Source organism: Geotrypetes seraphini, chromosome 4 (assembly GCF_902459505.1).
Source record: "Geotrypetes seraphini chromosome 4, aGeoSer1.1, whole genome shotgun sequence".
NCBI lineage: Eukaryota > Metazoa > Chordata > Amphibia > Gymnophiona > Dermophiidae > Geotrypetes > Geotrypetes seraphini.
Genome location: NC_047087.1, coordinates 55366357 through 55391010, shown reverse-complemented (window position 1 = coordinate 55391010; position 24654 = coordinate 55366357).

The following is a 24654-nucleotide window of genomic DNA, read 5'->3' as shown; positions in this document are numbered from 1 at the left end:
TCTTTATAGGACCTTGTGGCTAACTTTGGTAAAGCCATAAGTCCTCATTTTCAATATATAGAAGGGAAACTAATTGAATATACAAAAGAGATAAAGGATTTAAAAATAGACATGGTTTCTTTTAAATCCACTACCGAAAAAGTTGAACAGGACTTAACATCCTCTAAACATATTCAAGAGACATTAATTAAAGACAATACAAATTGTAGGAGAAAAATTGAATCTTTAGAGAATAATGCTCGTGGTAACAACTTAAGATTGATTAATTTCCCAAGGGTCGCTATGGTATCCCCTAGGAAAATGATTAAGAGATATTTACAGGAAATTCTGGGAGTTTCGGAGGAATGTTTACCTCCATTCTCTCAGGTTTATTATTTACCTACTAGAAGTCAAGTTCAACATCAAATGACTACTAATCATGAAGTATTGGATGTATCAACTTTGCTTGAGACATCAGACAAAGAAATAGCAAATCCAGCTACATTAATCTTAACGGTGGCTCTTCAGTCGGATAAAACATGGATTTTGAGATTGTTCTTTAAGAATAGACAAAAGGAATTTCTTGGATTTAAAATTCAGATGTTTCCCGATCTATCATGTGAGACACAGAAGCGCCGACGTGAGTTTCTTCTTTTGAAATCAGGTGTCTTAGTTTTAAGGGCTACATTCTATTTAAGACATCCCTGTAAATGTACAGTGTATCAACGTGAAATTAAGTATGTTTTCTTTGAACCTTTTCAACTAACTACCTTCTTGTCACTATCCCGTTTGGAGAAAGAAAAATCTTAAGCTCTTTAGATTGATTTAGGCATTAGCTCTCAGCTCTACAGCCTTAATATACTTGAATATTTGCTTATATTTCTCACTCTTTATTAAATCTTGGATCCCATTAGAGGACTTGAGTAAAGTTAAACTTATATATGTTCTTTTCTTTTATTGTTAAAGTGTTAACTTTAATGGAAATTGTTTCTATATTTAACTTCTTGCTGTACAAGTTATAATGCTTGATATTGAAGTTTAAAAATGATACATAAAGAAATTCTAAAAAAAGAAATTATAATATATTTTAATATGAGGAAGAGACATTGAACTCTACAAGAATGAATTATTAAAACTGCTTTCATTCAAGATAAGGGACAGTTTGCATTATAGCAGGGGTGTCCAATGTCGGTCCTCGAGGGCCGCAGTCCAGTCGGATTTTCAGGATTTCCCCAATGAATATACATGAGGTCTATTTGCATGCACTGCTTTCATTGTATGCTAATAGATCTCATGCATATTCATTGGGGAAATCCTGAAAACCCGACTGGATTGCGGCCCTCGAGGACCGACATTGGACACCTCTGCATTATAGAAACTAAGAATTGGCTCTCAAAAGCTGTATTTGCGTACAGTTGCATATACTACATCCCATGACTATTCATTTTCTAAAAAAACAAATTGTCCCATGTGTCCTGAGGATTGAGGTTGAGAACTACAGATACAGGGGTAAATATTCAAAGAAATTTAAATAGCTAGGAGATCCCTCTACCTTCCAATCCCCCTTCCTCCCTCCTGATCCATATTTCCCCCGAGGATTGTAAGGATCAACCGGCCCACTTCACCCATCCCAATAAGTTGCCTGCTGGTTGAATATTGGTTGGGACTTGCAAAGCTCCAGTGGCTAGCACCTGAGAATTTAGTCCCGGATAGTCAATGCTAGTGTCTGGAATGGGGTGGCATTGAATATTTGGGGCTAACTTAGCTGATGAAGATCAGCATTTTAAAAAGTGCTCACTGCCAATGCCTGAATTAGAACATACCTTTCAATCTGGAATTCACTAAAATAAATGAAATGTTTTAGCAGAAGACCTCTAATCATATTAAAATGCTGAAATTGTCCTGAAATGAACAGAAACACCAGTGCTTCAGCCATTATATGCTTTTTCACACCTGTAGGGAACCCTCAGCTAAAACATTTGCAAAACAGCCTCCTCACATGTATTAAACCACACACAGCTCTGAGAGAATGAGCAGCTGTGTGGCAGTATCACACAAAGCTGCTCATTATCTCAGAATTCAGTGAAAATTGGCAGACAAAGATAATTTTGTATGCTGTTTTTTGTAAAAATGATAACTACACCTCAGTGAGATATAGCTATCTTTTCTCTGCTGGCACCAGAGATCAGGCTCACATGGAATGTTTCTACACAACAAATCTGGAGGCATAGAAAACTTCCATGTAAATGAGGTCACTGACCCAAGAGAAATCTAGTGGGTTAGCACTCTGACTTCTTTGTCACTTACTTTCTATAATTTATTTATTTATTTATTGAGATTTATTAACTGCCTTTATGAAGAGATTCACCCAGGGCAGTGTACAACAGGTATAATTCAACATAAAAATTACAATTTTATTAATAGCGTAATAGTAGCAAAAACAAACAAACCCCAAAACAAATATAAATATAAATAAAATGAATGAGATAAAGTTAAAATCAGTAAACTGAAAATAATAGGACTACCATGAAACAGTTTCAAATATACTCACTAACATCGCTGAAATTCATATAAGAGAGATATAATACCTATTAAAAGAGAGACATGATACTTATCGAGCATCTAATAAGCACAAATCAGAACATTCAAATGACATACGTAGATATGAAGCTAATGCTTTTCTAAAAAAAGAGCTTATGCTATAGCTGAGGGTTCAAATGCAGATATTAGATGGGGACAGAGTGCTTTGGGATCAAGTTTCAAGTTCAAGTTTATTCAAATTTGATGAAACGCTAATCATAATTCTAAGCGTTTTACAATATAAAATATAAAAAGGGGAGGACATTTAACATACTTATTATTGACTGGGACATGTGACTTACTTGAAAACAAGAGGAAAGTGGGAGAATTACTAATTAAAAGAAAAAGAGACAAATAAAACAGATAAGGGAAAAAACAGAAGGATGGTGAGGAAAGCCTTGAAAGAGAGATGATGTAAAAAGGGATCAATTCAGTTATCAGCTAGGACACACCCTGCGGTCATTTAGCATTCAAATGCGTCTTTAAAAAGGAAGCATTTAAGGTTTCCCTTAAATTTATCTACATTTTGTTCAGCCCTAATGTATGGCGGTAAAGAATTTCAGATAGAAGGGGCTGTGATTGCAAATGAAGTAACCCTGCGAGTACTAATAATTTTTAAAGACAGTATATGAAGGTGTTGAGATGCTGATCTTAAGATTCTTGAAGGATCATGATGGATGAGGAGTTTATGAATGAAGGCAGGTTTGTTGGTGTTTTGGATTTTGAAGGAAAGCAGGGGCAAGTTGTTTATATAGTTAATCAAGGTATGAGGGGGTGCTGAAAAGTTCTCAGCCCATCTAATATCCTTAATTCTGAGAATTGTTATGCCACTATACATAGTAGATGACAGCAGATAAAGACCCGAATGGTCCATCCAGTCTGCCCAACCTGATTCAATTTTTTAATTTTTTTCTTAACTATTTCTGGCAAGAATCCAAAGCTCTACCAGGTACTGTGCTTGGGTTCCAACTGCCGAAATCTCTGTTAAAACTTACTCCAGCCCATCTACACCCTCCCAGCCACTGAAGCCCTCCCCAGCCCATCCCCCACCAAACGGCCATACACAGACACAGACCGTGCAAGTCTGCCCAGTACTGGCCTTAGTTCAAAATTTAATATTATTTTCTGATTCTAGATCCTCTGTGTTCATCCCACGCTTCTTTGAACTCAGTCACAGTTTTACTCTCTACCACCTCTCTCGGGAGCGCATTCCAGGAATCCACCACCCTCTCCATAAAGGAATTAGAGCCCCTTCATCAGGGACTGCCAAGATGCCAGCCCAACCAGGCTAGAGAATGCTGTACATGCCGCTGGACCGTAAGGAAATTTTTTATTGGCTGATCTGGCATTTTCTAGGCCCAAGTTTCCAAGTGCTGATCTGATCATTGTGGCTGTAATTTTGTGGGCTGCTTGATGGCAATAGGCGGGTGTTCGTGTGGGTATAGTTAAGTGTTTTGCCTCTTGAGTGTGTGCCTTCTAGGCAAATGATGATGTCTATTTTTCCTTCTCCCCCAGATAACTGGGTTGGATCTTTGGCTTACTAAATCAAAGCACATTCTTGTTCAAAGTAGGTAAGATTTCAGAGCTTTCTAGCTATTCAGTATAACAAAAGCCAGTTTGTCTTTGGTAGCAATTAGCAGTGGAGTGTTAATTGTACTTGCTGAGAGTCTCTTTGAAGAATCTAGGAAGCAGATTCTTTTAAGATATGAGGTCCAACAGGCATCAGCATATAGGCTGATTTTCCAATCTATGTTTTGTGTTTTTATGTCTTGAAAAAGTAAAATGGTTTTTAAAGTCCAGTATATAATATCTAGGGTTTTTTTCACTTTTCCAATTTATTTAAAATGTTCTATCTCACCCTAGGGAGAACCTTCAGGGTGGCTTACAATCTAAAAAAATAATAAAATAACAATGCAATGTACAAAAATAACCCATACATAATTCATAAAATTAGGGTTCAAGGGGATAAATACATTAAGGGCTCCTTTTACGAAGCTGTGTTAGGGCATTAGCGCACGGAATAGCACACGCTACATTGCCCCGCGCGCTAGATGCTAATGCCAGCATTGAGCTGGCGTTAGTTCTAGCCACGTAGCATGCGGTGTAGTGTGCGGTAATATCCTGCGTGCACTAAAAACGCTAGCGCGCCTTAATAAAAGGAGCTCTAAATTTAGCAAATAAGAAAAAAATTAACATTAGGGATATTCTTCTGTTTTCCAAGATACCAATAGCGCTACCCTTTAAACCTGAGACTATGCATTGGAGAAAAGATAGGTTTTTAAGTTTTCCTTGAACTTATCAATGGAAGTTATTGATTTAAGTGCCAATGGTATCAAATTACAATACTTTGGACCGTTAACAGAGAAAATTAAGTCTCTTACATGTTCATGTACAATTTCTTTGTACAATGGAATTATAAGCAATTGCTTATTTGTAGATCTCAAATTGCTACCCCCTACATATGGGTTCAACAGCTGTTCTTGATAAGGTGGCTAATCTGTGCTCAGTACCATAAATGTAATAAGAAATCATTTGTACATAATACAGTATTTCACAGGGAGCCAATGAGCATTTTTCATGAATGATGATATATGATCAAATATGCAAAGGTTATGAATATCTAATATCTATGGGCTAGATTCACTAACCTACCCGATTGTGACCGATCTGTGTCAGATCCAGGCAGGTCCAATGGATTCTTCAAGCAATAATATTCTAATGGGGATAATTGAAGAAACACCCCCATGTGCTGACACAGATCACTAGTGTGCGATCCAGACGCATGTGCAGACCATCTGCTTGCAGGGAGGCAAAAGGTGCTTTTATCTAAACAAAACAAGAAAGGCCTGGATACACAACCGGGTTACTGAGACAGGAGGGAGTGGGCATCTCTCATGTGTCTCTGGTTGCATTGCTGTCACGGAGATGGCCATAGTCAGTAAAATGCTTAGGTCAGTAAAATGCAGAAGCGGTATATCAAATCTTAAATAAACATAAACATAATCATCTGGGGGTATGTGAATGGTATTGGGGACCAGTAGTTGTCGTCAGGGGGGACAGCTCATCATTGGGGAGGGGTGGCTCAGCTCACTTTTTTTTTTTGCTAATGGGGCTGATACTGTGTGTGTATAACACAGACACATCTGTGCCATTAAAAAACTGGGAAAAAAACAACAGGCAGACATGTCAGTTACGGACAGGTTTAGAGACCTGTCAGTTTTTCAGGTCGGTCGAAGTGATCTCTATTTTTTGTGCATGGCGAAGTGATGTTAGAGCATTGATCGGTCAGCTAGTTTGCATGGCATTTTAATATTATTTAATTTGTTTATTGGATTTTATAATAATACAAGTATACAATGATAGCTTGATACAGATCAGAGATGAAGAAATAAAAATTAACACAAAAATATTATAAACAAGTAATGTTAACTCTTATTTAGCCCACAATATTGTAGATCAAGAAAAGAAATAAATTTCAATTCAACTATTAAATTATTGGAGCAACGACATAAGATAGCCCATTTAACTACCAGATGAAAGGCCATATCTAATTATTCATGGTTACCACACCTTCTTTAGAGCATTTTAATATTAATGACCTATTTTGCATGGCCGAATCGGAGAATGAGCGATCGCACGGAAAAAACACGCTGTGAACCGTTCTGTGCATCGGGTCAGCAAATATGATCAGTCGCTAAACAAGTCAAACCGGTTTAACGGCAATCATTAGACGATCGGAGAGTTTAGTGCATCTAGCCCCTAATCCAAGGTGCCTACCTAAAAGTGGGTTTGGTTAGGGGTGGATCCTGGGCAGTTTTGCATGTAGGTGCCTATAATGAACTTAGGCGACGGTATTTAGGCCAAGAAAAACCCTGTCATAAATAGGGAGTGTTTAAGGTTACAGCCCACTTTAGGTGCTGCTATGCGCGATTCTATAAACAGTGCTTAACTTATGATTGACATGCGCTATGTGCCTCGTTCCTCTGTGCCTCTTTTATAGAATTTGAGCCCTAGTGCTTATGTTCATAGCTGCCCATTTTTGGCACCTACAAGTGCATAAGTGCTATTATTCATAAATATGTGCACGGCATTGGCATCTAACCTTAGGATCAACTTATAGCATTGCGCTTCACTTAGTTTCTCTTCATGAACTCAGTGGAGTCATTCAGAAAAAGAAAAGAAAATCAAATGTTTTCCCTGTCAACATTCAATAAAAAATACTTAAGCACAGGTATTTTACTACAGGCAGGAATTATTAAGACTTTGTTTTACAGTTCATCAGCCAGTTATGAATAAGATTTATTCATAATATACATTTCTGCAATGCAATCCATTCTTTTTCTTCTTTAGGTCCGACAAAATGTGCAAAGTTCAAGGAGAGGGGGGGCCATTGTTCTCAATTTGAGGCACAGATGATTAAACAAAGACATTCTTATTACAGCTTTGATGAATGAAATGTTGGTATGAAGTTTTCTTTGTTCTTGCTTATAGGACACATAACTTAATCTGTGGTATATCATGCAGCTGTACGGATATTAATTATTTTAAGAAAAAATGCTTTTAACTGTGACCTAAAATAATGGGAAAGATCAGCAAAATTAATGGTCAAGAATTTTTTTTTCCTTATGTCTGATGTACTGTATTAATGTTGAACAAAGAAAAATCATTCTCTACTAAGGATATTTCAAATTTATGGTCCAATGTGGAATTTAATTTAGCATTCCCCAGCAGAATTATTTTGATTATCAGATATAGATACAGGAAGTGCTTGCCCTCACATTCGAAACATGCTTCTGCCACCACTGAACTCAGAGTGATGGGAAGTAAAGCAAGCTTCCTTTGTTCTAATGGTGAAATATTTGATTGGACCAGGGCTGTGTGGCCTGCCCCATTTCAAAGCTCCCATTTTAAAATTCCACTGAACCCTCAGCACTTGAGCCTAATAAATGCTAGATCAATCAATAAACAATTTCCTATAATTCATGATTAGGAAACAACAAGGCAAATGGTCCACCATGAAATCCAACGTGGAATAGAAGAAACAGTAGATAATCTGGAGATAAGTTTATGCTTATTCAAAGTGCTCCCAGCAACAATGCCCAATGCATTTTGCTAAACAAGGCTGCTTTATGGGCAAGTAACTTGCTGATATCATAAACTTCTATCAGCAATAAAAACCAGCTGGTATGAATGGCACAGCTTACTACAGTATGAAATATAGTATCCTGGTGCATTCACACCAACTGGTTTTTATTACCGGTAAAAGCTGTTTATGGTACTAGGATATTTTTTCCACTGAAGCAGCTTTGTTTGGCCATTGTTGCTGGGAGCACTTTGAATAAATGTAAACTTATCTCCAGATTGTCTACCATCTCCATGATGTCATCAGTGAATACCACCTAAACATCCTGGGAATAACTGAGACCTGGCTGGATGAAAGTGAAGGAGTCTCATTGACTGAACTATTGCCCACAGGATTCATTATATTGCATCAATCAAGACCAGGAACATGGGGTGGAAGGGTTGTAGCCTTGATCCAATTGACAATCACACTGTACATGGTTTACATCCCCCAACTTGTCTAGTCTGAATGCCTTCTAATCCATCTGGGAGATAAGGAATCATAGCTGCATGTGGTATAAAGAATATCTCACAATAGCAAAATATCTGTGCTGGAATTGCTGAATCTGATAACCCTGAGCTTCACTAGATTATTGGTCATGGGAGACTTGAACCTACACATTGAAACTCCAAACACAACTACTACTGCTTTCCTTGATGCGATGGCAGCTCTAGGATTCAATCAAGTGATCAAATCTCCAACTCATAAAAAGGGCCAATGTTAGACTTGGTGCTCTATAAACGAGTTGAAACCTTCGAACATAGAGCTGGTGGGATTGAGATAAGACCTCTGTCATGAACAAATCATTTTCTAATCAAATTTTCTATTAAAAACTATCTAAAACAGATACAAGTAGGTCCAATGAATGTTTGGAAGGAAATTCAAGACATGAGAAATATGACTGCTGATAACTTCCTAGAGGCCTTGTCTTACCCCCAAGTGAATGAAAAGATGACTACAGTGTCAGACCAGGTGGATATGTGTAATGCATTCTTAACATTGGCATTAGAACCTCCCACTCCCCTCCCAAAAAAAGAAGGTCCTATCTATTTAGATGAAGACAGGCTCAATTGTAAGAAACACTTGTCAATGTACCGCCAAGCCTTAACGAAAAAATAACAAAACAAAAATACCAATATTTCTCACAACACACTGAGCAAGCTGCAAATTTAACCAAGCAACTATTTAAAATATAAAGCAACCTACTGCATACCCCATAACAGAACCAGCCTTCCCAGTCACAACTAACCAACAATGATTATGACACATACTTTGCCAACAAAATAAAAGTCTCCATCAGGACTTACAGGCAATCCATCAAACCTCCCACCAGCTAATGAGAACACTCCCTCTCACCCAAAATCCACCTGAGTCTCATTTAACCAGGTCATAGAGGAAGCGCTTGAAAAAAATCCTGAAAAGTTGTCAGCTGACAACGTGCCTTCTTGACCCCTACCTGGAAAAGATAGTACAGCTAGCAAGCAAAGGTCTCATTAAAGGAACAATTAAAAATTTTAACTCCTTTCTTGTGAAAGAGCAGCTGCCAACAACTCTAAAAAGAACCAAGACCATGCTCAAAATTATTGACCAGTTTCAAATATTCCTTTCCTTGCAAAACTTATAGAAATGATTCTACACGTATCTCAATGACTAGTTAAATGAAAGTATCTGGCTAGACTCATGTCAGTCTAGCTTCAGACCTGAGTATGAAACAGAGACAGTTGATACGATGAGCGAGGTAATTAAATTTGCAGACGATATGAAGCTATTCAGAGTAGTGAAGACGCAGAAGGATTGTGAAGACCTGCAACAGGACATAAACACGCTCAAGAAATGGGCTGCGACATGGCAAATGAGGTTTAATGTGGATAAGTGTAAGGTGATACATGTTGGTAACAAAAATCTTATACACGAATATAGGATGTCCAGGGCGGTACTTGGAGAGACTACCCAGGAAAGAGACTTGGGAGTACTGGTCAACAAGTCGATGAAGCTATCCGCGCAATGTGCAGTGGCGGCGAAGAGGGCGAACAAAATGCTAGGAATGATTAAGAAGGGGATCACAAACAGATTGAAGAAGGTTATCATGCCTCTGTACCGGGCCATGGCATAACCTCACCTGGAATACTGCATCCAGCACTGGTCGCCATACATGAAGAAGGACACAGTACTACTCGAAAGGGTCCAGAGAAGAGCAACTAAAATAGTTATGGGGCTGGAGGAGTTACTGTACAGTGAGAGATTAGAGAAACTGAGCCTCTTCTCCCTCGAAAAGAGGAGACTGAGAGGGGATATGATAGAAACATTCAAGATACTGAAGGGAATAGACTTAATAGATAAAAATAAGTTGTTCACCCTCTCCAAGGTAGGAAGAACGAGAGGGCACTCTCTAAAGTTAAAAGGGGATAGATTCCGTACAAACATAAGGAAGTTCTTCTTCACCCAGAGAGTGGTGGAAAATTGGAATGCTCTTCTGGAGGTTGTTATAGGGGAAAACACCCTCCAGGGATTCAAGACAACGTTGGACAAGTTCCTACTGAACCGGAACGTACACAGGTAGGGTTGATCTCAGTTAGGGCTCTGGTCTTTGACCTGGGGGCTGCCGCGGGAGCGGACTGCTGGGCACGATGGTCTGACCCAGCAGCGGCAATTCTTATGTTCTTATGATGATCTGCACATAAACTGTGACAGAGAATCTGTTTCAGTACTGGTGTTACTGGATTTCTCAGCTGTCCTAACACTGTGGATTATAAAATCATACTTACAAGGCTGGCAGAAACTGGTATCAGTGACACAGTATTTACATGGCTCAAATTCAGACAACAATAAGTTTGGTTTAGCAACAGCAAGTGCCAATTCCCTTCCCCCTTTCTTCTGTTCTTGGGGAAATTCATAGAATCTATCCAGGAGTTTGTTCCCTAGCTCCTCAACCCAGTTTGAAGGTATCACACCCCTCCACTTATCTTGGCTCCTGAAAGACGTGCTCTTCCTGCTTTTTTCTGGTTCACTTATGATGTCCTAGCTAGAAAAGGGGAAGAGTTCCACTAATTGGAGGGGCCCAGTCTCTTCTAAAGGGTAATCTTGGGTTCTGGTGGAAACCCCGGCTAATCTGGGAAGCACAGTTCATGCATCACTTTCCAGTCTCTCCCTAAGATAAAAAGGAGAGGTAATTTTTCTACTACTACCGTTCTTAGATCCTGGGTCCTTTCCTTCCCAATTGCCTTGATTCTATAAGATTGTTCTGGTTTCATATCCCCATGGGCACAGCAGATACTAATTACCCCACTATACATCCCTTCCTTTTTCCCAATGTTCAATTTCCAGACATCAGGTCCAGACATCATGGACTGATTACTGCTGGTATCAGTAAAGGCCATCACCTTCTCGCTGGCCGCCCACACCACTCTCTGAAAGGCTTGATGCCCTTTTTCCTCCTCTCTGTGTATTTCCTGGCCTAGTCTAGAGAAGAAACACTCCATTACTGGACAGTCCCTCTGAAAATGGCCAACTTCTCCACACTAAAAACATTTCAGAGGTAGTCAAGATCAGAGGGAGTAGTAGGTTACACCAACTCCTCCCTCTAGCTCCAGGCACTATCTCCACTTTGGACTCTAGGGATCATTTTTTATTCTCCACCCTGTTCCTTCCAAAGCCCCAGGGCTTAAGTGACAGAAATTCCCTCTTCCTTTGAACCTCCTGAGGTCTTCCAGGAAGTTCTCAGCCATCTCTGTAGCTTCTTCCAGTGAAGAGGTAGCCTGTCTTGATACCCACATCTGCATGGGAACTAGCAGAATTTGTAAAACTTATTCCAGTAAAATTATATTTATGACTTCCAGTGCTGTCCTCTGGTCTGGCTCCTGTCCAGTAACTTTTGGGCCCTGTTGAGTAGCCCTGTCCAGTAACTTTTAGGCCACTGCCCTAGGGCAGGGGTAGGCAATTCCGGTCCTTGAGAGCCACAGTCAAGTCAGGTTTTCAGGATATCCACAATGAATATGTATGAGATGGATTTGCATGCACTGCCTCCTTGAGATGCAAATCTATCTCATGCATATTTATTGTGAATATCCTGAAAACCTGACCTGGCTCCGGCTCTAGAAGACCAGAATTGCCTACCCTTAACCTAGGGCACTCATCCTTCTGAAATTGTTTTGAATTTCTTGTGGAAACATTTGGCTGACAAATCCAGTCTGTCCTAGATAGCAGCTTTAACTTGGTGGTAATCAAAGGCTCTAGCTGTATCTAAGTCCCTGTAGACCGCTTGTGCTTCATCTGTGAGGAAACGGGGAAAATTGAATGGTCCATTGACTCATTGACCACTGGGCCTCAGTGAAAATCTACTCAAACGTGGCCAGGTAAGTTTCTGGATCATCCTCAGATCCCAATTTCATTAACACCAAACTCTTGATCCAATCCTCAGAGCTCACCATGGGATTTCCTATCATCGCCTCAACCCCCAGGTCCTAGCTGACTGTATAATACCGCATTCCATCTGCCAAATGCTGTAGCTCCTTCACTTGGGAATCTGGAAGTTGAAGCAAGAGCTGTTATCACTGGGCAAGTCAACATTCTATGATTTCCTGCTACACTTGTAGCTGTTCGGCCACCTACTTTGGGATCAACTAGGTGGCCATCGTCCTGCAGATAAGAAAGGGAGAAAACAGAGATCCAAGTGTAATATATTCCACAGATAAATGCTCCTTGAGCAGTTTGCCATTATCCCAACAACCTATGTACCTGTTACTTGATATGGTTGTAGGTCATTGTTTTCCCCAAGGGGATATAATTCAGTGACCCGCCGGCCGGTTTTATAAATCTCATTCCTTACACCAAATTTATGTGGACAAGCAGGCTTCTGGGAATTTCATCTGATCAATGTGACTGCTTCTAGTCATTCAAGCCTCTTCTGGTCACTTGGATCACTTCCAGTCTCTCACATCACATCTGTTTATTCAGGATACTTGTTAAATTTGAGGGCCCTTTGCCATGCTCTGACCACTTTAGTTAGGTTTGAGCATCTCTTAACCATGTTCTGGTTTCTCAGGTTAGGTTTGGGCTTACTGGGGGGTTGGGCATGAGTCAGCATTCATCCCCCCCCCCCAAGGATTGCATATAGGTGCCATTGTTGCCAAGCACTCACTGTCAGTCTATCTGGGACTAGAGGTCCTATGAAGAGAAACCTCATACTGTCCAGGTTAGACTGCTTTCATTGATTTCTCAAAATATTCTTTCATCAGCAAAGGAGAAGAACCCCTCTTTCCCTTAGACCTGGGATGGGCAACTCCAGTCTTCAAGGGCCGGAATCCAGTTGGGTTTTCAGGATTTCCCCAATGAATATGCATTGAAAGCAGTGCATGCAAATAGATCTCATGCATATTCATTGGGGAAATCCTGAAAACCCAACTGGATTCTGGTCCTTGAGGACCAGAGTTGCCCACCCCTGCCTTAGACTATGACTTCAGTCTATAGTAGTTCTTCTCTCTCATTTAGTTAGGCCTTTTTCCTCTCTATTAAGTTATATGCAAATGAGATGTAGATTAAGTTGCCTCCTGGCCTTGTGGTTCTTTAAACCAAGCTGGGTTTGGCATATTGTCTTACTTTGGGTGTTTCTGGTATACTGGTCCTCCATGATGGGAGGAAGAGTATGATATGCATGCATGAACAAACCATGTATATATTTTCCTGGATGTATTTATGGAAATCTCCAGTATAACATTAAAAAGTAAAAGGTGTGCACAAACTTTGGATCACAAACTGCCAACCAGCACATAGCTAATAAAGAAAAAATACATTGAACAATAGAGAAAAAAAGGAGACCTCAGTGGCCAAACTGAAGACCAAATATGAGTCTTTCATTCATAGATTCCATTATCTTTCATCAGTCTCACTAAAAAGCTCTCTATTTGTTTAAACTCAAAATTTATTTTACTTCTTTTGTTTAAATACTCAATACTTTATATTTCACTGCAAAATAAACTTCTTCTATAATGCACTTGTGCTCTCCATTTCATTGCAAAAATATTCTAAAACATGAACAGTCAGAGCATTTTATACACAAATGAGCACTTAGCTTAAACTTCCCAATGGGGACTGCCACCATTTCACACAAGTCGTGTTGGCTTCCTAAGGGGATTTAATTAAAATTGTCCACAAACTTCTTTTGGAACTCTGTCCTGTAACAAAACTCAATTAAGCTTCTGCTTCTGGCAAACACAGGGTAGGAACATCTGCTGAAGGGCTGCTTTTCTTCCCTAAACTCTCCCTAGGGAAGCTTTAGAATATTTTTGCAATGAATTGGAGAGCACAAGTGTATTATAGAAGAGATTTTTTTTTTGTAGTGAATTATAGAGTACTAGTGTTTTAGCCTGTTACATTCAGTATAGTAATGGGTGCTAGAATAGCCCCATCTATATCCTGACCCTGACCCCACCCCTACCATGCCCGGACCCTGCCTCCGACTGATCCCAGTCCCACCACCTCACCTTTCACCATTTCCTTAGACCTCTGTACCCTTTTGGCCCTCATTGTCCTCCACTGCATTTATCACCCTTTCAGTCCCAGTTCCATTCCTAGCTATACTTCCTTCCATTACCTCCAAGGCCATTCTTCCTGTCCCTATATTCCACCCCCACCCAGCTTCTCTTCCTTTTTTACCCTTTCTCTTGTACCTCACCCCAGGACCAATTTCCCTTCCACGGTACTGCAACTGGCCCCCTCCCCATTCCAACATCTGTCACTTTAACCCTCTTCACCCAACCGCACCCCAACACCAGAGCCTACACCAATTCAAACCCCCACCCCCCAATGGTATCCTCAGACTCTCTCCAGCTCCTGACTCCCCCATCTACCTCCTCCCTGGACACTGCACTGAATCTTTGGGCAGGCTTGCAGCGGCTTGCCCCAAAAGCTGCAAAAAAAAAACAAAAAACAACCTTGAATATTCCTAAATATAGTAGATTCTCAGTTATATGGCATCCACGAGGATTGGTAGATACTGGATAACTGTAGTTTTTTGTTGCTTGAGAGTTACTATAAAAATAGTTTTGTTTCCCTTCCCACCTCAATCTCTTCCTCTTCCTCTCCCTATCACTCCACACCCCCATTTGTAGGTCCAGTATCTGTTCTTCCCTTCCCACCCTCATTTATGGTCTAGGTCACTTTATCTCCCCCATTTCTCAACTCTCCCCCTCCACACTTATGGGTCTAACATCCATCCATCTCCCCTCCCCAGCCCTTCACCTGATGGACCCTCCACACACACACACCTGGTCCACTGCCCCCACAGGTCTGCCCTCCCTCCCTCCGCATGGGTCTGGCCTCCTGGACCTTCATTACTTACCCGAGGCGGCAGCAGCGGTCCTGTCCTTCCAACCCCTCCTCCATCCCTCTGTAACCCAAAGCAGCGGCGGTCATGATCCGCCAACCTTCTTTCCTCGCTCCAGCCCCAAAGCAGTAGCAGCAACAGCAGTCCTGACCCCCTCATTCCTTACCCAAAGCAGCAGTGGCAGCGCTGTAAACAGGCTCTTTGCGGCCAGCCCCGACAGGGCTTTTCCTCTACAACATCCAAAGTGATGCGGCAGAGAAAGGGTCCTGCCAGTGTTTGCCGCGAGTAGCCTGTAAAGCACATTGGCTACCCATTACACACCATGTATCCTATAAGATACTTCTAATAATATTCAAAACCAAACACTCAAACTCAAACATCTTATCCCCTATACTCCCCTCAGGTCTCTTTGCTCCAACAGTCAAAATCTACTTTCTATCCCTTTGATACGCAAACTATTCTATGTCATGACCCATAAATTAATTTTCTCAGTTACTGCCCCCTCACAATAGAATGATCTCCGCCTAGAAAACTCTCTTGAAAAATTCAAATCCAAACTTAAGACTTTTCTCTTTAAAGATGCTTACAACCTCTGATCCACTTCCTTTCAAACAGAATCCACATAGCCCTTTGATGGATTTCGCCAAAATCCTTTTGAATTCTTTTGAAGCGAGCCCTACCATTATGTATCTTCCTCCCCTCCATTTTCCAATCTTTTTTTTACTTTAAAATTTCAATGTATTTACTAATTTACCCTACATCTCCTCCCATCTTGTTTCCAATATGTTAGTGTGTGATACTCCCTTCTTTTTTTTATCTTGCTATTAATATTATTTTAACTTTTGATTTGTTATATTTTTAATTTAGACTTTTTTTTAGATTGATTCCATTGTAAACCATTTAGGTACCAGTTTGATAAACGGTATATCAAAGAATAAAGAAACTTGGAAACTTGGGTGCATGCACGAACTATCATGCATATACAAACCATTGTGGATATGTACCTATGTGCACCTATGTGCAAAGATGGTACGTTATGAATTGATCCTTATGAAAAAAAAAATATATTCAAATAAAAACGACATGAAAATTTTTGTGGGCACCCATCTTTTACAGTATATCACCTCCTTTCTCCTGATGGCTATTTCTTTCTCTGTGCAACCAAGGTGCTAATTTTTAAAGCACTTGGACACACACAATACCAAAGGTATCTATGATACTACATTCATTTGCAAAGGGCACACTTGTCAACTAAAGTCCACGACATAGAGATGAACTCAATGGACTCGACACAGACAATTTTCAGCAACAGTGCCTGCATCAGGATTCACAAATTGCTACATGTTGTGTCACGGATAAGAGTGTGGATAAACACTAATAGCCCCAAACTGCTGTGCATAGTCTGGGAATGCACTTAGTACAACTGCCGCATCATCAAAGTGCTCTCATTCCTAGGAACGAGACTAAGGGTAGCGTTGACTCCCAATGTTGCCAAAACACAGTATTTATTTATTGAACAAATTTACAGTCCACATATCTGACAGTTCTATGCAGATTACAACAGAACATCCATAATATAAAAAGACAACAAATACATAAGTCATAAGATAATCATCCTATCATACATCAAGAATCAATACCTATGGACAATGCAGGTTACTCCCTTGCACATATAAACCTGAACATGCAAATTACTGGAAACTGGCTACCAAATCAGTGGCACGTTAAAAGCATGCGGGACATTAGGCGCGCTGACAATCACGCGCCAACATCTACATGCAGGATGAATGTGTGACGCTGGTTCCGCCGCTTTTATATCTTACTAATAGACATTCTAGATGGTGTGTGGGGTGGGGGGGGAACCCTCCTCTACACTTATAGACTGTTCGCACTCAGGCTGGGGATGGGGATGGGGGGAACTCCCCCCACTATATTGAAAACTCCCGAACAGTGAGAGAATGGAAGTTTTCAGTGTACTGGGGCTGTTCCCCCTCCCAACCTCCCCAGTGGGAGCGCGACCAGTTCTAAGTGTACTGGGGGTTCCCCCCACCCCTCTCAGAATGCTAATGGTAAGGCGTAAAAGCGTCGGAACCAGCGTCATGCATTCATCCTGTGCGTGATTGTCGGCGCACCAATGTCCTGCACACTTCTGTCAGTGGACCACCAAATCAGCCTACACAGATTCAGTTTGGAAAGGTGCGTGAGAACAGTATAGTCTTTAACCCTTTCCTGAACTGTAATTCAATGGAAGCTTGCCTTAAAGCTAATGGCAACTTATTCCAGCCCTGTACTGATAGCATCTTATTATGATAACCAGTCCGCCTCATTGATCTCAAGGGGGGAACATCCAGACATAATTTGTCCATTGATCGTAAATTCTGTGTTGGCTGATAAAAGTGCAACAAAAAGCGTTACACCAACGTTTGAGCACTGGACAAAAGCGCACCGACAAAGTCATGCCAACAATTGCATGCAAGGACGAATGCGTGCCGATGCCTGAAGCCGTAATACTGTTCCCGTTAGTGCTGTGAGGGGGGTTTGGAGGGGAACCCCTCTAGTTACACTAAGGGGGGGTGTAGTGGGGGTTCCTACCACACCACCCATCAGCTGATGTTCAGGAAAAGAGAGGGGACTTTTTGGTATATTGGGGAGCATGAGTATTGTCAGTAGTAGTGGGGGGTTCCCCCTACACCCCCTCACAGCGCTAACGGGAATAGTAACAATGGCATTCAGGCGGCGGAACGCATTCATCCCTGCATGCAATTGTCAGCACAGCTTTCTCGGCGTTCCAATGTCCGGTGCGCTTTTGACGGGTCACCATAAAGAGCGCACTGCCATTGGACTATTATCATGCAGCAACTTGAAAATTAAACAAAGAATCTTAAATCCAATGCGCGCATTGATAGGCAACCAATGCAAATCCTTCAAGATTGGTGTGACGTGCTCAAACCGTGACACATGGGCAATAATGCGCGCTGTAGCGTTTTGAGCTAGTTGCAAATACAAAGCATTGCAGTAATCAAAGTCCAGATTCAACATCATCATGATAGCATTCTAAAGTTATCCTCTGACAAATAGTCCCTCAGTCTATACAATACTCGCAGTCGAAAAAATGTGCCCGACACAACCTTTATAGTACAGCACTTAAGCCCAAATTCTATAATCAGCGCCTACCAGTTAGGCGCCTACGTAGGCGCCATTCAGCACGATTCATAGCACAGTTGGGTGCTGTTTAGTGAATCACGTTGAGCGGCATCTATTTTAGAGGCGCCCAGTAAATAGGCCAGCTCTAGGCACACCTAAAAGTTAGGCGCCTACCTGAGCGCTTAAGCACGCTTAAGAGCAGCGATTCTGCAACAAGGCACCTAACATGTAGCCACGCACATGCCTAACTAGATAGGCGCCTATGTTTTTGAAGGGGCGCCTAAATTTTTAGAGGCGCCTAGTTACAAAATCACGCTTTCTTGATAGGCGCCTATGTTTCAATCAATGCTGATTAAAAAGCTTAATTGAGCTTGTTGTTCAATTTAGATAGGCACCTATATAGTTAGGCGCCACCAAAGCAGGCGCCTAACTGTAGGCGCTGCTTATAGAATTTGGGCTTTAGTGCTGAATTTTTGGGGGTGCCTAAGTTTCAGCGCCCGTTTATTGAATTCCCTCCTTTGCGCAAGGTTTAGTGCACTCCCCCCCCCCCCTTTTACAAATCCGTAGCATAGTTTTAGCGCCGGCCGCGGCGGTAACAGCTCTGATGCTCATAGAATTCCTATAAGGGTTGGAGCTGTTACCGCCATGGCCAGCACTAAAAAACACGCTACAGTTTTGTGAATGGGGGAGGGGTTATTACATAAACTATAGAGAGTAAAAGAAAGCAAGATAAATATGATGCATTACAGAACAACCAGTATCGCAATACATTGCACAGTTCATGGAAATTACATGTGTTCAGCTATTATGGTGACACATTAATGCCACCTTTGCAAACTAGTGTGGTCCTACTGCACAGCTGTGATGCTTTCAGATTGTTAAATCAATCAGAACCATCTTTAACATTTTCTTGTTGAATCTTTAAAATGCTGCTTGAACTGGTATCTTTCTGGTGGAGGTACAGAATCCATTGTGGTAAAGGAACAAAGGAAGGGATTAACCCCAGTGACTTTGCGGAATCCCCTTCTCCTGAAAATCCTCCCACAGGTTTAACTTGCTTCAGATTCCTGGGTTGGATGTGGGATTTTGCAGAGACTGTAATGATTGCTGATCTTTTTTTTTTTTTGCTGCATAAATTCATTTTGCTACTGGTACGAGTATGTAATTATATACTCTCCAAAAAGCTTCAAGATGTTTGATTACCAGGAAAAGCACTCTAGAAATACAAGTTGTTATTGTTTGTGAATTTGCAAACAGCCCTTGAAGAAATGTAAATAGTTACTAATTAGTAAACGATGAAGAGTCATTTGGATATATTTGAAAATAACATTAAAAATTAAGAAAAAAACAGAGAATCAAGAAACTTGATGCACAACAGGCCTGGCAGGCTATAATATTACAAGGCAGCATTCTGTGATAACATAAGCTTACTTTATAGAGCTTACCTTTGACATTTGTCATTGGTCAGAGAACCGGACAGGGATTGTCTCCTACATGTTCAGTGTACAGTGCTGCATACTTCTGATAGCGCTATAGAAATAAGTAGTACCCTGTTTCCCTGAAAATAAGACCTATCCCGAAAAATAAACCCTAGCATGATTTTTAAAGATGCTTCTAATACCCCCAAAATAAGCCCTAGCTAAGACTGCCCCCTTACCCCCCCTTTGCCCCCCCCCCCCCCGAATGTCCCCGACACTCCCTGGCTCTATCCCTGACACTAATGCTGCCTGATTTGCTGAAAAAATTGGACTCGTCAATTGAGCAACCCCCACCCCTGCTGCTTTAGGAGGCCTCAGAGCGAAGGTATGTCAGTCTCACGGTGGGAGGGTCGGTGGGGCACTGTTGTACAAGGGGGATGGGTGAGAGGGGAGGAATGATGCTGCACATGTGGGGGGGGGGAAAGAGGGAGAGAAAGGAAAGAAGAAGAATTGGGGTAGAGGAGAGAAAGGGAGAGATGATTGTTGCACATGTTGTACATCCTCGAAAATAAGCCTTAGTGCGTTTTTTTGGACCCCAAATTAATATAAGACACTGTCTTACTTTCGGGGAAACATGGTACTAGTAGAACAGCTTTAGCAGCTTTTTAAAAAAAATTTTTAACAAATTTATTGAACAAAGCAAAAAATCATACACAGGCTGAATTAACAACATAACATCTCCCCTCAGATCAACCCCCCCCCCCCCCCCCGACCGAGGGATTTACATTCCCAAAAGATCAGGCAAGCCACTATACATTTCTAAATTTGGGCACCTATGCTAGGCCTCTCCATTTGCTATATGCACACCATACGTGACGAAAGGAACCACAAGTATCAGTCCGTAAAGCTGTCAGTTTGGACATAAGATAGTTATCATCCACTTTGTGAAGAAGATCCGACTGTGCAGGGAGAACAGGCTGTTTCCAAAACTGGGCCACGCAAAGTCTGGCCGCCACAAGCCACAAGCAGCCACAAGCAGCTTTCTTTTCCTAGCTATTCCAAGAAGCAATTTTTTCTAGCACAGTGAGACTTCCACATGAACAGTGTGCTTAATCATTATGCAGTTATGGCAGTCAAATTCAGAAACATAGCAATATAGAAAAATGAAGGCAGATAAAGACTACATGGCTTATCCAGTCTACCCATCCATGCCATCTATTCTCCCATTCCTTTAGAGATCCAAAGTACTTGTCCCAAGCTTTCCTAAATTCAGCTCAAGTTTTCATTTTATCACCTCTGCCGGGAGGCCGTTCCACAAATCCACTACTTTTCTATGAAGAAATATTTCCTTGGGTTACTTTTGAAGCTGTTCCCTTTTCACCTTCATCACTGCCCCCACATTCCAGAACTTTTCAGTTAAAAGAGACTCGCCTCCCTGTGCATTTTTTATTTACAATGTGAGCCCTTCAAGGACAGAAAAGTATCTTTTGTGACTTCCCTTATCTCCGTTCAGTAGAGAATCTGTTCAGTTGGATAACAGCGGAATCATGGAGTGACCCGCTTCTCCATGAATCTACCCTCCAACCCAATATACCTTTCGCCCTTCCCCAAGGAAACAAATACACTTTGGTTGGTATAACCAGGCCGCAGCCCTGTTTATTGAACATTAACATATTCAATATAACAATTTAACATAATTAAATATATATAACATTAAAAGCCATAAATAACCCATTAATAATTTACACATACAATGGTATCACTATTGTGACCCTGATTCCGAGCTACCGTAACAGATGTAACTGGCCCCCGACCCCGCCATCTAAGCAAGGGTCCGAGGGGTGGCATGTCCCACACATGCCCCATTATCCAAGGTCATCCGACCCACCATGGCACAGCTCCAGCTGGCCCACCGCTCATCCCTTGATGAGCCCAGTAGCCAGTAGCTAGGGATACCGCCACAGGCCTGTAACCAGTTACAGCCTCCCCCCTCCCCCCCAAGAAACAGAGCTGCGTCTAGGGGACCAACACCCGTTCGCAACAAGAGGCGAAGTCATCTAATAATAAATCCCATCCAATATCGGACAGATGCACCCTATCCCTGTAGAACAATCCAGAACAAGACACATCCACCCACTCGTGTCTAACCTGAATACCGCCTCGGGCCTCCACCCAACGGCCTACCTGACGATTAACCTTAGCCAGCCCCCTGGTCCACCACCGAGACGCCAACCGGCTCGGCCGAGGAACGACATCGGACCAAACCAGCCGCGCCCCAGGGTACCACCCCTGAACCACTCCCAAATCACCAATGATCAAGTCAATAAGATGTTTCCCGCTAAGGGCATCTACATCATTGCCACCCAGATGCAGTATCAATAGATCCGGACGACGAGGACGCCGCCGGAGATCATTCAGCAGAGGAAGCAACTGGTGCCAGCGCATGCCTCTCTGCCCCCACCAAGAAACAAACACTCCGCGATGCCCAAGGCCCAGGTGCCGACCGCCGGGACGGACAACGGCACGCTCCCCGGCACAATGGACGAAAGAGTGACCGATAATCCATACAGACAGGACCCGCTGCACAGCACCTGCAAAGCAAACCCCGCAGATAAGTCACTGACCACCAAAACAAAATGTTAGTAATGAGGGAGCCATGCAGTGACCCTCACCCCAGTCACCCCCCAAAGAAACCAACCCCAGACAGGAAACCCCCCATTCACTACCCCTGACAGACACCCCTCCCCAGGCCTCCCTGCTAATCCATCCCACCCGACCTAGAATCACCACTAGCAGAATCCGACGGACGGATATAACCTCGATAAGCATCCGACGACCACCACCCGAGTTGTCGAATGACCGCCTCGGGAACCCCTGCCGTAAACGCACTGGTAGCCGCCCCAATGCGAAAGGAATGAGTGCCGTAACGCACCGGCTCCCACCGCACAGACCTAGGGCTAGGCGCAACACTGCTAAGAATTGATAACGGGAAAGAAGAGCGCCACTCTCATGCATTAATAACGCAAGGCTGATTGAGGACGGACCCGCCATGTAGGCCGCCATGGAGCTAACGGGGCATGATGTACAACCCGCCACTGGATGCAGGATCAACGTGTGCCCCCTGCCCAGCTGGTCCGACTTAGAACCGAATACCCTCAATTTGTTCCCGACGATACACACTTGGCTACCCAACAGGCCACGCAGACCCCGCCACATCTGATGGATGGACAAGCAACTCGCCTACTCGCAAAGCACAAAAAAGGCAAGGAAGAAGCTGCCTGAAACAAGCACGCCTCGAAGCTAGAACTCGCCACCGCTGGCAAAACACCGACGAGCCTGACCAACAGCTCATGGGTAATCGGCAGCCGAGAATCAGGTAACGGCGGAGCCAGACGCCCCCAGGCCGCTAGCATCCGGCGCGGCAAAAAACCCCGACGAAGGACACTACCAGCCGAGAGCCTTGCAAAATGAACGTAAAGCCCGCTATAGATGCCCTGCTGTTGCGGCTCCGCGAACAACCCCGAACCTGAGCGGAGGCTAGGAAGTCCGCAATCAGGGGCTCTGAAACAGGACCAGGAATCCAACCACCGAGACTGCAGAAAACCAGACACCGTAACAAAACCCCGATTTGTACCGGGCCCACGTAGACGGAGCTACGGATCGTTGCAATAAGTACCAGATCTGTTCTCCACCAGGCTCCACAAAAGCTCCGGCATCGGCGATCCCACCAACTTCACTGCCGGCGCCAGCTGCCGAAACTGCAAAAAGTGGAAACGAGAAAGAGCGTCAGCAAGTTTGTTCTGCACCCCAGGAATGTGACGCGCCCGAATGAATAAATTAAGATGTAAACAGTGCATAACGAGCTCACGCATCAACGCCGTCACCCGTAAACATTTGCAGCCTACTTCAACCACAGCCATATTGTCACACCAAAACACGGACCTCTCCTATTCCGAAACCTGTCCGGCCACAGCTCACAAGCCACCAACAACGGAAAAAGCTCCAGAAGAGTGACATTACGGGTAATCCCTGCCTGGCGCCAAGACTCCGGCCATGCCGCTGCGCACCAATCACCCTGGAAATAGAGACCGAAACCTACACCCCCGCCGCATCTGATTGCAGTTCAAGATCCAAATTAGTAACTTCAGGCTGTTGAATTGGGAGCGATCCATTGAAACGTTCCTGAAAAAGGGACCACATCTGCATATCAGCGCGAATACCAGCTGAAATCCGCACGAAGTGCCTGCGGTCTCTTATACCTGCCGTCGCTACCGCCAATCTCCGAGAAAAGGGGTGACCCATAGGCAAAAACCCGACAGGCAAAGTTAAGTGACCCCCAACAGAGATTGAACCACCCGCCAAAGTAGTCTTGTGAGCACCCCGCACCAGTGATAGCAAATCCAACAACTGGCGCACCTTGCCCTGTGGAAGCCTAGTAACCATCGCTACAGAGTCGATCTCAATCCCCAAAAACGTGAGACACATAATAGGACCTTCGGACTTATCAGCCGACAACGGCCACCCCCGAATTCCCTCCGCCATGCGCTCAAAAGTAGTCTTCAAGAGCCCACAATCACCAGAATCTGCCCTCCCGACAAAAAGAAAATCGTCCAAGTAGTGAACCACCGAGTCCCTCCCGGCACGTCGAACCGAACAGTTCAAAAAAGGCGCAAGAAATGGAACAACCCATCGGCAGGCAACGATCAAAATAAAACTCACCCTCGAACCGAAAACCCAACAACGGATATGAGGACGGGTGAACAGGCAACAACCGAAAGGCAGATTCAATGTCTACCTTCGCCAACAAAGCCCCGGGGCCCACCCGACGAACGAGACAGAGGGCACTGTCAAAGGATGCGTAGCGAACCGAACAGAGATCGCGCGGAATGCCGTCATTCACCGAACGCCCCTCTGGTCTGGACAAATTGTGAATCAAACAATATTTTCCCGGCTCTTTTTTTGGGATTATCGCCAGGGGAGACAACACCATCACTGGAAACGGGCGTTCACGAAAAGGACCTGAAATCCGCCCCAGCTCAATTTCCTCGTCCAACTTCCTCTGAACCTCTAACTTAAGCTGATTAACCGAG